This window comes from Pleurodeles waltl, chromosome 1_2 (assembly GCF_031143425.1).
Source record: "Pleurodeles waltl isolate 20211129_DDA chromosome 1_2, aPleWal1.hap1.20221129, whole genome shotgun sequence".
In the NCBI taxonomy this organism is placed as follows: Eukaryota; Metazoa; Chordata; class Amphibia; order Caudata; family Salamandridae; genus Pleurodeles; species Pleurodeles waltl.
This window is the reverse complement of record NC_090437.1, coordinates 626,756,673-626,770,521: the sequence shown is the minus strand read 5'-3', so window position 1 is coordinate 626,770,521 and position 13,849 is coordinate 626,756,673. Positions and strand designations below refer to the sequence as shown.

General features: G+C 48.1%; 1 protein-coding gene across 4 annotated transcripts in view; it reads left to right on the top strand.

The window, feature by feature from the left end:
* The window catches only part of ADAD1 (adenosine deaminase domain containing 1), a 923,229-nt gene that overhangs the window by 232,106 nt on the left and 677,274 nt on the right, over positions 1-13,849 (top strand). The window lies entirely within an intron of this gene.

The following is a 13,849-nucleotide window of genomic DNA, read 5'->3' as shown; positions in this document are numbered from 1 at the left end:
TTTTGGGCAGACTGACCCACCTTAAGCACACTCGGGCACAGGTGAGTTGGTGGGGCCCCCTCTGGTTCGAAGTCGTTGGCTTAAGCCACGACTGTGGAAGGACCCTCTGGATCCAATCGTGGATCCGTCCCAATGCCAGTTGTGCCACAGCTACCGCCCCCACCATCGAGTCAGACGTCAATGCTCCTGACGTCGGTTGGGCTCACAATCGACATCGATCCCATCCTCATAACAGATGACCTGGAGCCGTAACGATGTCACTCGACACCAATTCTGTTCTCTATTGGCTCTCCTGGGCCCAGGGTTGATTCAGACCCTTATGCGTATGGGTATGGAACAGGGAAGAGTATGGAAGGGATGCTGGACCCTTTAGAATGCCAGCTTGACCCCCAATTGACTAGGTACCGGATTTGGGTGATGCCAGTGGTCCTCTCCTGACACTGGTATGCTCTGTCCTCCTACTGTGGCTGCGTAGGAGGGTGCCTCATATTCCATGGTGGTGAGAAGGGTGGCTGAGGTCCTGGACCTCGAGCTACCTTCTGTGAAGGTTAGGCCTATTATCCTAACCGACGTGCTTCAGCCGGGTTCTTCCTCTTCCGAACTCCTTCTTCCCTTTAATGAGGCAATAATGGACATCCTTTTGGGTACTTGGTCCAGACCCAGCACAGGGGCTCCTGTGACTAGGACAATTGCCCACCGCCATCGGCCTGTGCCGGCAGACCCGAAATTCCTCACCCAACACCCCCACTCCTGAGAGCCTTGTCATCTAGGCTTCCTCTTCATCTGGCGCATTCCCTGCTGAACCCCCGGATAAGGAATCAAAAAGACAAGACAATTTGGGGAAGAAGTTGTTTTCTTCCAACAGTCTAACGCTGCATTCTGTGAACACTGCTTGCCTTTTGGGCCACCATTCCCATATTCTCTGGGATACGGTCGCGCAACTGCTGCTACAATTAAGGAGGAGGCCTGGACTATCTGTTGCCATGCCGTAACGGATGGGAGGGATGCAGCGAAGTTCATGATTCGTTGTGGACTGGATATGACCGACTCTCTTGGCAGATCGGTTGCATCGACGGTGGCATTGAGATGCCTCGTCTGGCTGAGAACATCTGGCTTTTCAGGGGATGTCCAGTAATCCTTGATGGACATGCCCTTTGATGGCACACATCTCTTTGGAGACAAGGGGGACTCGGCGATCAGGCAATTTAAGGATTCTCGAGCCACGACCCGGTCCTTTGGCCTGGCGTCCGCTTCTAGACCCCAGCACCTGCGCCCGCTTCTAGACCCCAGCAGCCTGCCTTTCGTGCCTACGGAAGGGACACCCCACTGCATCCTTTTCCCCCTGGCCATCGACCCGCGCATGCTGTACAGCTCCTGTGCAGACGCGGGATCCAACGCCCCTGGGGATCAGGGAGCCATTGGGTTGCCCAGTCCACCCCCACCCCCCTCCTCAGCCTCCAGATCTTACTAGTCTGCAGGTTCAGTTGGTGGAAGGATTAGCCATCACCTGCCCCAATGGCAATCCATTACCTCGAACAGGTGGGTCCTCCAGATTGTCTGAAGGGGCTGCTCCCTCCCCTTCGAGACACCTCCTCCAGCCATGCCACCTTCATACAATCGAATATCCGAGGATCATATGGCGCTTCTCCGCGAGGAACTCCAAGCCCTTTTGGCAAAAGCTGTTATAGAGGGGGGTTCCATTGCCAGAAGTAGGTTGTGGTTGCTATTCCCTCTACTTTCTGGTGCCGAAAAAGGACAAAGGTCTTCATCTTATGTTGAATCTTCGGTTCCTCAGCCTCTTCCTCAAAAAGGAGAAGTTCAAAATGTTGACATAGGACTTGAGCCAATCTGCCCTGGATCCCAGAGACGGGATGGTAGCGTTGGACTTGCAAGAGGCATACTTCCACATTCCCGTCCTGCCGGCCCACAGACGTTACCTATGATTCGTGGTAGGGCACGAGCACTTTCAGTTTACCGTGCTCCGCTTTGGCCTTACCAGTGCCCCTCATGTGTTTACGAAAATGATGGTAGTGGTGGCAGCTCATCTGCGCAGGTTAGGGGTCCAAGTCTTGAAGGCGAAATCGCCCCAGACAGTCTCCCACCTCCGGACTATGGCAAACCTTTTGCATTCACTTGGATTTGTGATCAACATCCTAAAGTCACACCTGACTCCTTCTCAGATACTCCCTTTCATCGGAGCATATCCTCCTGAAAAGCGAGTCCAGGATATTCGGGCTATGATACCAGTGTTTCAGCCTCTGTCCTGGATTTCGGTGAGAATGACTCTGAGGCTGCTGGGCCTCATGGCCTCCTGCATCCTGCTCGTTCAAAATGCCAGATGGCATATGCAGGCTCTGCAGTGGGACCTGAAGTTCCAGTGGGCGCAGCATCAGGGGAATCTCTCTGACAAGGTCCAGATCTTGGAAGGAACTGCGAGAAACCTGCCGTGGTGGTTAACAAATCAGTATTGGGTCAAGAGCAGATCCTTGTTCTTTCCCCAGCCAGATCTTAGTCATGACCGATGCATCACTCCTGGGATGGGGTGGCCACATGGGAGAGGCAGAGAGCAGAGGCATCTGGTCTCTGGTGAAACCAAGCTCCATATCAATCGTCCGGAGCTCCGAGCGATTTGACTAGCATTAAAAGCTTTCCTTCCCTCTTTCAAGGGGAAAGCAGTGCAAGTGTTCACAGACCATTCCAACGCCATGTGGTATTGCAACAAACAAGGCAGAGTGGGGTTCTGGACCCTTTGTCAAGAGGCTCTTTGCCTCTGGACTTGGCTGGAACATCAGGGCATTTCCCTCGTAGTCCAGCACCTGGTGGGCTCTTTGAATGCCAGAGCGGACAAACTCAGCTCACTATGAGTGGTCGATCACGAATGGCATCACCATCCAGAGGTGGCGCAAGGTCTTTTCCTTCAGTGGGGAGAACCATGGTTAGACTCTCTGCCTCCGTAGAAAACACGCAATGTCAGCTGTTTTGCATGTTGGAGTTTCCAAGGCGACACTTTTTGGTCGCGAGTGGAATTTAGGCCTTCTGTATGCCTTTCCACCCATACCACTTCTGCCCAGAGTTTTGAAGAAGATTGGGCCCAAGTTATACTGGTGGCTTCAGACTGGGCATGAAGAGTCTAGTATCCTGAGCTGTTGAGCATGTCCATAACTCCTCCAATCAGACTACCTCTACAGGAAGATCTTCTGTCGCAGCAGCAGGGGAGGGTCCTCCATCCGAACCTGTCCACTCTCTGACTCCTTGTGGGGAGATTGAGCGGTGACAGTTGACGTCTTTTGACCTGCCATCTGAAGTCTGTAATATTATCTTGGCAGCCAGGCGTCCCTCAACCAAAACCGTACACGCCTGTCGCTGGAATAAATGTGTGGCATGGTGCATCGACAAATCTGTCGATCCTCTATCTGCTCCACTTTCTCAAGTCCTCCTCTTTATTCTTTCCCTTGCACAGCAGGGTTCCACCCTGGACACTCTTAAGGGATATCTTTCTGCTATCTCTTCTTTCTTGAGGTTACCAGATCAGCCTTCCTTTTTTAAATCTCCTATAGTTGGGAGGTTTATTAAAGGTCTCGCACATCTTTCCTACTATCCCATTCATCATGCCCCAATGGGATCTAAATCTGGTATTAACATACCTTGTGTGCCCCGTTTGAGCCTCTTCGCAACTGCCCTTTACTGCCCTTAACCATCAAGACTGTCTTTTTAGTTGCCATTACCTCTGCCCACAGAGTAAGTGAGCTCCAGGCTCTGTCATCTAAGCCACCTTTCCTGGCCATACCTCCTGACAAAGTGGTACTTCGCACAAGGGCTTCTTTCCTACCTAAAGTAGTGACACCCTTCCATGTCGGACAGTCCTTCACCTTGCCTACCTTTTATGCACCCCCAACATCCCTCTCATGAAGAAGAGAGACTCCACCGTCTGGACCCAAAAAAAGCGTTGGCATTCTACCTTGATCGTACCAAAGACTTCCGGATGGACGATCAACTCTTTGTGGGATATGTGGGTACAAAGAAGGGGAAGGCCGTGCAGAAGAGGACCATTTCATGATTGGTACACTTATGCATCAAAATGTGCTAGGCTCTGGCCAAAAAGCAACCTTTTGAAGGTTTGCATGCTCACTCCACCAGAGCTACTGCTGCTACCACAGCTCTAGCACGGGGCTTTCCAGTCCTGGACATCTGTCAGGCAACGCCATGGGCATCTCTACACACTTTTACCAAACACTACATCCTGGACGGTCCAGTCCGAAGGGACGGCTACTTTGGCCGTTCGGACCTGAAGGACTTCTTGGTGTGGTATTTTTTTTTTTGTTGGTTCGCAGCCCACCACCGGGGATGGTATTGCTCAGGTATCTATTCAGAGGTAAGGAATCTGCAACCAGAAGTCTCTATCGGATGTACAAGTTACTTACCTTCAGTAACGCTATATCTGGTAAAGACACATTCTAGTTGCAGATTCCTTACCGACCCGCCCATCCTCCCCGCTCTGTGAACTGATTTCTAGGGACAGGAACTTCCCCTTATGGGCCCTAGTTTTGGCGCACCACTCTGTGTTCTTCATGGCTCCGCGCTACCGGTGTGGAAAGTAGTGAAAAGAAACTGACGTCAGTGCGCTGGGGTGGTTCCTATATATGACTGCGATGTCATCACGACGCCCGCGGAGTCAACCGGCGCCACCTGATGGCACGCAGAGGTATTGCTTGACGAAAAAATCTCCGTATCCAGTCTCATGCCTTGGGAAATTCAAAGGTAAGTAATCTGCAACTAGAATGTTTCTCTACCAGATATAGCATTACCGAAGGTAAGTAACTTGTACATCTATCCCAGAATTGAAAGGCATGTACTCGAAATGAAAATGTTTTTAATTCCAGAGCTAATAAACTGATTTTGAAGAAAAAGGGTTGGATTCTTAAAATATATTTCAAGGTGATAATCATGCGGCATTGGGAAACTTATTACAAATATTACCTTTGCGCCACAGGCATTGAAGCGATTGCTGTAATTTATGAACCACTTAGAGGTGGCATTTTAAATTGATAAAGCCTTCACATTACTGCTGGCAACCCTGCCACACGCACTGAAGTGATCACTGCTGTTAATCGTGACTGTTGTGGTCACTGTTAGCACACTAGTAATATTAGTAGCTCGGGACATTCACTCAACATAAGTAGCTCTTATTACGGAAACGGTTGGAGTCCCTGTTCCAGAATTTTCCCCCAGAATTTTTTCACTTAAATTATTAGAAGAGAATGATGTTCAGTCTTAGCCCAGCCCCCTCTTTCCTGATATGAGTGCCTAGTGAATAATACTATTTATGTTTCCATAAATTATATTCCCTTCTGAGTCCTTTTTCTGGTCCATTCCAACTTCATCTCCCACTCCCACATTTAAGCCTGCTTTTATCTCTAACCAGAGGTCTTTGATATAAAAGTTATTGCCAGTAGGTGTCATTTTCTGTCAACTCCTGATTCAGCACCTGTGAAAGCCAGCTGATTAAGTCTACTAGATGTTTCAGTTTAGGTCAGCTGTACGAAAGCAGATCCTTTGCCTTACTTGTTCATCCAAGAACTCTGATCCTGGGCCATACAGGGACATTGTAGGAAAAATTAAACTGCCCTTTACTCTTTTAGGGTTGGTCGCTGTGTCTCTGGCTAGCCTCACTGACTCCTGGGCGCTTGGCAACATCTTGCTTGACCCGTCCCATTGCATAGATAGGGCTCACATTTTCCCTTTGTCAGCATTAGCGGATGCAAGTTCGCTAGCCCTCCCAACCAGGAAAAGTCAGACTACCACCTACCACATTAAGGTGGTTGCAATGTCTCGGGATAACCTTGCTGATTCTTGGGTGCATGCTCCCATCCAGCTGACCCTTTACATTGCGAAAAAATAACCCTTAATCTGCTTGCATTTTTCAGTGATTCTTAGTCTTAGATTTGTACTTTTTGTTTGGGTAAAATGTTTCCTTTATTAGAGGATGGTTGCTTTTCTGCAAACACTCTACCACAGAGACACCAACTCCTTTTGTGTTTGCAGATGCTACTTTACACTGGCAAATCTTCACTCTTTTACAAGCTCATTCCAGCTTTTTAGCAGATGTATTCTCCCTCTCATCTCATCCTTTTTGTGGGACTGGCTTGCATGTCTTGCTGTGCTGGGAGTGATAATGTTTGCTTGAGATATGGCTACTGTTGACAGTCAAAATTTGAAAGAAGCAAAGGTGGTCTTAAAAGGCTTTTCTCAACTGTAAAATTGTAGGTATTTTTTTTAGTTTGTTCTCACACATTGAGCCTTCCAGAAAAGCTAATTGTGCCATAAATAGCTACTTAAACCACTGAGGACCTGATTGTGAAAAGAAATCTTTAGGGGTATGGGGCCATATGTACTAAAGCATTTCCCATAGACACAGAATGGGTAAAACCCTTTGATACATCTGGCCCTTGGTGTCTGAAACCATTCCGAGTGTTCTAAAACGTCTGCTGTTAACTAGAAGCTAGAGTCCGTTTTTACATGTTTTAAGTCTAAATATGTTCTTGAATCCACAACCCACCCCATAGTCCCGCCCCAGCCATCACCCTCTTTCATTTTGTGGGGTAACCTTTCTGCCAGACTGGTGCATTCTGGGAAAATGTAAATGATTTAACACTTGTATTACAAATTTCCTTGTCAGGAAGAAAAATAGTACATTGCAGTGTCTTGCCTTTTTAGTATGAGACTGATACAAGTCTTCTTCCCTTAGCTGTTAAGTACATATTATCCCCATAGATCATTTATAAGTGGTGCCTGATACCAGACAATCACTAAGGACCGGATTTAGAACTTGGCAGATAGGTTGCTCTGTCATAATGGTGACAGATATCTTCTCCGTTGAAACCTATATCCCATTCTATCCTATGGGATTTAGATTTCGGTGGACAGGCTATCAGTCACGGTTGTGACGGAGTAACCTGTTTTTCGCGTTGTAAATCAGGCCCTATGACTTACGGGATCAGGTTAGCTGACTTAAAAATGAAATCTCATCATGGCCAGACAGATAACACTTAATCTGACATTCAATACTTCTTCGAAATTGCAGTCATTTAGAAATTAGAGCAATAGCTTGCTTTCCTGGTCTGCTACCCAACAAACATTTAGGGCCTGGTATCAAAAGAATTGATTCACAAAAAGCGGTTGCAAATTGAGCACCAACTTTTTGCTAATAGATTTGGTTTTGCAAACCGCCCTATGTACTACTAGGGCAGTTTGCAGAATCACTATTCATAGTGGGTTGCAATTCGAAATACCTCATCAGTGTTAATGTGGTAGGTCTCATTGCAGCTCATTCAGAGTGGATGCCATCATAGGGATGGTGGGCTGGTGGGGTCAGCAGACCACCATGTTTGTGATTGCATTTAAAACAAGCATTGATAAATGCATTGGGTTACACCTGTATGATTACTAAAAAAAACAGTTTTTGTTGTAAGTTGTAGCTTTGTGAGCAGTGGCACAATATAAGTTATTGCAGATCTGTTAGTCTTAAGACTTAAGATCTATATTGACTACAAATGATTATGGGACATTTTCTTTTCTCTGTTTAGACCTGAAAATCATTCCCGAAAAATATTGCAGTTCTGGGCTCCTCTTTGGTTTAGATGGTTATGTAAATCTCTACTCCTATAGCACTTTGAAAGAGTACATGTTCTCGTTGAAAATGTTTGAAGAGTAATCAGATGTTGAGTTTAAATTTGAACACACAATGCCAACATACCTTATTGCTTCCAAGCAGATTCATATTGACAAGTGTCAGTTTGCTGAACTAATTTGCTTGCACTTCGTTTAGGAAAAAGGTTTTGAGTGTTCAATATTTGCCAAAGCTCTCTATAGACTACTCAACCTATTAGACCCACCGGGGCTCAGTGGGTGCAGCCTCAAGTGCAAATGCAAACTGTGGGTTTGCTGAGTAGCTGTGCGTGCAAAGCTCAGTTGTACTCTTATACCCGCAACACTCCTTGAAAGCGTATTAAAGGTTTGGACTTGAATCTTCTCTGCTTCCCTCTGCCTCCTGTGACTTGAGGCACATACATGATGTGTAATTCGGTCCCACTGGAAACTGTTCAGTGCCTCCTTTGATTAACAGGAAGGTTGCATCAAGCCTTGCACTGTCTATGCTGTCACATGATTGCATGCTAATTAGATGGATTCTTGAGTGAACGATGCGGTTCGCATTGCTATGTGGCTGTCAGCCACAGGGTGGTGTTCCTTTCAACTGCTGAGCACTGCCACCTGTTCAAGCAAATAGAGTTGACACAGGAAGTAAATGTTGGGAAACACTATAAACTCACTGGCACTCACAATTTTGGGTGGTGGGCCCTGGGATGTCGTGTGTAGTCAGTCCACCGACACTGAGCGTGTCTGCTTAACTCCAGCAGCCAGGTCTGAGGGGTATGAACTGTCAGGGTGAATGAAGGCAGTGAAGCAGAGAACAGAAAACTATGTAGAGACTGGGGGGTCCGCAAATACTGAGGTGGTGCTCGTTTGGCATCAGCAGTGGAACAGGGTAAACCAAAGGATTAAAGTGGAGAGTAGTAGACACGCGTGAGTGGGTGGAGGCATATTCTCACTGGGATATGTTCTCCCCAGGATATGTACACCCAGACGTGTTTCCTGAGATGCACGCTGCCGGTTCTGTGACACATGCTCCTTGACATATGTGCCCTGTGATATAAGTGGTTACACAGCAGGATGGAGCGTGTTCAGGGCGGGAGTGCAGATGGCGTGCAGATATTGTACAAAAAAAAAAAACAGCCAACAAGCATGCTTGAAATACGTGCAGGCAGGGGGAAAATCATTAAGTAAACAAGCACAGTGGGGATTATGTAACAGCACAGTGTCAGTGCTGTGCAGGCAAAACATTACAAAAAAAAGTTCCCCAAAAGCGGATGAAAACAGTACTTCGTCGGGACACTGATAAGAGATGGACATGAGGAAGAACAAGAAACAGTATGCTACAGCCGGTAGAAATGGAGAAAAAGTAAGTGCCAAGCACAAGAACCAATGAAATGCAAGGAAAGCAAGGGGGTGGGATGTAAGCCCCTTTCAAGATTTATATTGCATGCAATAGATTTTACAAGCAAAACGCAAGCGCTGTGCAGGCAAAACCTGAAAAGTACCTTTTTTTTTTTGTTGTAAATGCAACCTGTTGTCCTGAAAGGAAACAGGCCTGCATTTAATCAAAATACAATTTTTTTAAATAGTTGCCAGTGTGTTTTTGTTTTCACTAAGGGTTTCGCAACAATCTTCAATAGTTTGAAATCGAAATTGCAGTTAAAAAAAATTCTTAACATATCATTGCAAATCTCAATTTGGAAGGGGTGCCCTAAACAAGCCCCTTCAAAATTGCAGATCAGAATGCTTTATTAAACCCATTTTGCGATTCGGTGACCTGTTAACAAATCTGAAATTGAGTTTAGTACATTTTAAAAAACCATTTAAATGGTTGCTAACTCTGATTTAATGAATTGAAGGCTTTGTGACTGCTTAATGTCTTCGTACATCTGGCCCTGTAAAATTAGTGTTCTGATGTAAACATTGCCTGAGGAATAAAACCAAAACTATATCTGATAGAGATTTCTAGCTTGCAGTTTTTTTACCTTTACAATTTCCGGGCGTCAGCTTGAAATCCGGAGCTTATGCAGGGGAATACCCTTATGCGTGCTGTCAGGTGATGGTGTTCGGATCTGTGTGGCTTCTTCTTCTGCGTCGTTGGAGCAGTCTGTGACGTCACAACTGCCTATAAAGGCACCACCCAGGTATGCATGCGTCAGCTCTTGTCCTTCTGCGTCGGTTAAAGTGCAGATCCAGCATCTAACTACCCTCTGTCTTTTTTGACAGGGCTTTATTCAACCCTTTTGTTGAGACTTTTTGTCTGTTCAGAAGATGACCACGAGGAAGACTGGGTTCAAGCCATGCAACCCGTGCCACTGTACCATGTCGGTGATGGACCCCCACAAGGTATGTCTCTGCTGATAAGATCGAGACCACAAGTGTTCAGACTGCCGGGCTATGACTCCGAAAGCTTTGAGGGTGGCCCGCCAGTCGATGTCTGCTGGTGTGACTCCTTGGAGGTCCCGGTTGAGGAGGAGGTTGTGAGGCCGCTCTAGGAGCCCCAAGTCCTCTTCATTCCACTCGAGATCCTCGGGGGTCTCAGGGAAGAGGCACAAGAAGAGGAAAAAGTCCAAGCGGACTTCGACTTCACCTCGCCCAATGAGGATAGTCTGGAACGTCCACGTCCAGGCCCGGTTCTGCAGACCCGTTGCCAGGGCTGACTCATAACCCACCATCATCCCCCCACTTTCTGGTACCCATAGCAACCCCTGCTGAACTCCGAGTTTTATGAGCCCATGTATCTCGTATTTGAGCAGGCTGGCCCCGCCAGTGCGTCTTTGGGCCCCGTGGGGTTGGCAGAGGCCAAATCAGGTGCTATGCCTGCAGCACCAATGGGGTCTCTTGGATCTGATATCGGATCCAAAGTGAGCCTGAGTTCACACAGCTGGCCTCCTCTGGCATTGCTTCCAACGTTGATGCCACCGGCGCCCACTGGTTGCATGAGCCCCATTCTAATAACTGATGATCCGGAGCTGGAACGGCATCACACGACGCCAACAGCATTATCAGGTGCCAGATTATTGCCTGAGAATTTTTACGATCAGCCAGGCACTGGTGAGGAACCGGATGTGTTTCAGGACCCTCTGGCGTCCCAATGGACTGGTATCCGGAGTTAGGAGAGGCCAGTGGACTGGACACCTCTCCAGAAACTGGCATGCTCTCCCCTTGCTCGGTGGCTACGGAGGAGGGTGCATCGTATGCAATGGTGGTGCGTAGGGCAGCTGAGATCTTACACCTAAAACTGCATATGGTGCCGGTCAGGACTAACCTCCTGACTGAGGTGCTTAAGATGGGGGTTTCCACATCGGAACTGATGTTACTGTTAGATAAAGCCTTCATGGATGGCCTGCTGGGAATACCCCACCCCCGGAGAGCTTGGTGGTCCAAGCCTCCACCTCTCAAGGAGTCTTCCCTTCTTCTCCCCCCAGATAGGGAATCCAAGAGGCTGGACCAGTTTGGGAAGATGTTTTGTACCTCCAGCCTGGCATTGATGTCGATAAACATCCCATGCCTATTGGAATATGGTGGTGCAGGTACTTCCTCAGGTCCCGGAGGAAGTGCAGGCTAATCTTTCGCAAGCAGTTAGATGGGAGAGATGCATCAAGTTTACAATTAGGTGTGTGTAGGAAAGTGCCACTGTTGGCATGGTCACCCCACCCAACACAAACACACACTGTTCAGTGCCTTGTAAATGGTACCCCGGGCCCTGTGGCCAACAAAGGTCCCTAAGGGCTGCAGCATGTATTATGCCACCCTAGGGGACTCCTCATCGAGCACATGTACACTGCTTTGCAGCTCGTGTGTGCTGGTGGGGAGAAAAAGACAAAGTCGACATGGTACCCCTCTCAGAGTGCCATGCCCACAAACAACTGCCTGTGGCATAGGTAAGTAACCCCTCTAGCAGGCCTTACAGCCTTACAGCAGGGTGCACTATACCACAGGTGAGGGCATAGCTGCATGAGCAATATGCCCCTACATTGTCTAAGTCTATTCTTAGACATTGTAAGTGTAGTGTAGCCATATTGAGTGTATGGTCTCGGAGTCTGTCATTACGAGCTCTACATTTGCTTCACTAAAAACTGTGAAGATTGATGTCAAAGTTCTTAGCACAATAAACTCCCACTGATTCCAGTGTAGGATTTGTTAAAAAATGTACACAGAGGGCATCTTACAGATATCCCCTGTATGTTAGCCAAACTGCTAGTGTAGGACTGACCAGTCTGTGCCAGCCTGCCACTTTCAGACAAGTTTCTGACCACATGAGGTGAGAGCCTTTGTGCTCTCTGGTCTGAAACAAAGCCTTTCCTGGGTGGAGGTGCTTCAGACCTCCCCCCAAACAACCCCCCTTCCACCCCTCGCTGCCCACCCTGGGGACCTATAACACTTGGTGTGAGCCTCTGAGGCTGAAGCCTCGAATTATAGTGCCCCAGGGTACTCCAGCTAGTGGAGCTGCCTGCTTCCATGCCAAAGCCCCACTTTTGGTGGCTAGTCCGGCGGCACAATTAGGAAAAACGGGGAGGAGTAACCACCCCGGCCAGGACCACCCCTAAGGTGTCCTGAGGTGACTCCCTCCCTGCAGACTTCTCCATCTTGGTTTGGAGGACAGTGACCAATAGAATTAGGTTTGTGCCCCCCTCCCCAAAGGGAGTGGGCACAAAGAGGGTGTAGCCACCCTCAGACAGTAGCCATTAGCTACTGCCCTCTGACCCCTAAAACGCCCCTAAACCTAGGATTTAAAGGCCTCCCTGAACCCAAGTCATCAGATTCCTGGCGACCTAACATGGAGGACTGCTTAGCTGAAACCCCCAGCAGAGAAGATGGAAGACAACTGATTTGGCCCCAGCCCTACCAGTTTGTCTCCTGCTTCAAAGAACCTACAAAAGAACAGTGATGCATCCAGTGGGATCAGCGACCTCTGCCAAGCTCCAGAGGACTGCTCTGCATCGAAAAGGACCTAGAACTCCTGTGGACAGCGGCCCTATCCAAGAAGAAACCAACAACTAAGGACTCCAACCTCACTCCAAATCTGTGAGTCCTAACCACTCTGCACCTTATGCCCATGGCCTGTGTCAGGTGGTCGAACCCGCTAGAGAGGGTCCCCAGAAGATTGCGAGCAAGTGTCCACCCTGGGTTGACCTCTCCACCCCTCCACGATGACGCCTGCAGAGGGAATCTCGAGGACCTCCCTGGCCGCAAAAGCTCTGGACAAAGAGATGCGACCCGCTGCCCCTAGGCCTCGGAGAAACCAACACCCAGTGCCGCAACATTTAACAGGTGGCCCTCCTCCCTGTCCAGTTTGCCTGATACGACCACCTGGACTCGCCTGCAGCCTCTGAGTGACCACCGGGGTCCCGTCATGAAGAATCATTGGAGACATGACATCTTGTTTGCACCCTGCACCTAGCCGCCCCAGTGCTGCTGACGGTTTATGTTTGGTGCCTACCTGTGCCACCTCCCCCCAGTGCTCCTGTAAACCCCCAGGTCTGCTCTCCGAAGTCTCCGGTACTTACCTGCCTGCTGATCTGAAACTGAGTGCCCCCAGAGGAGCCCATGTTAATTTTGCCTTCATTTTTACCTCTGCAACAGGCCGGCCCGTGTTGCTGGTGGTGGGTGTTTGGGTTTAACTTGAACTCCAGCCTTTGGACTTCCTAACCCATGAGACTGGAACTGTAAGTGTTTTACTTACCTGTAAAACAATCCAACTTTTCTTCCCCCCCCCGCAACCCCCCAACCCCCCGCCCCCAGAAGTTTCTGAAAATTGCAGAGTCCATTTTTAAAATAGATTATTGCCAATATTTAAAAAAACTGTATAACTTCTCGATTTCAAACAAAGTACTGTTGATACTAGTGTGAAATACAAATCTGTTGAAGTACTTTAGTGCAACTTTAATCTTGTGGTTCTAAAAATAAATTGAGAGAAGTTGTTTTTGCTATATGAAAACCAGTGGTCTGGAGTTAAGTTATTGTGTGTGTGCTCCTTCTATTTTCTGTGTGTGTGCAGCAAGTGCTTTGCACTACCCTCTGATGAGCCTAACTGCTTGACCACACTACCCCAAAAGAGAGCATTAATATTATCTACTTTAGCAGCTGTTAAGCCTCTGGGGAACCCCTGGACTTTGTGCACAGTGTGGTTTGAACACGACAGACTCGCTGGGTAGAGTGATTTGTACATCCGTCTTTTTGGGGGATGTCCAGGCAA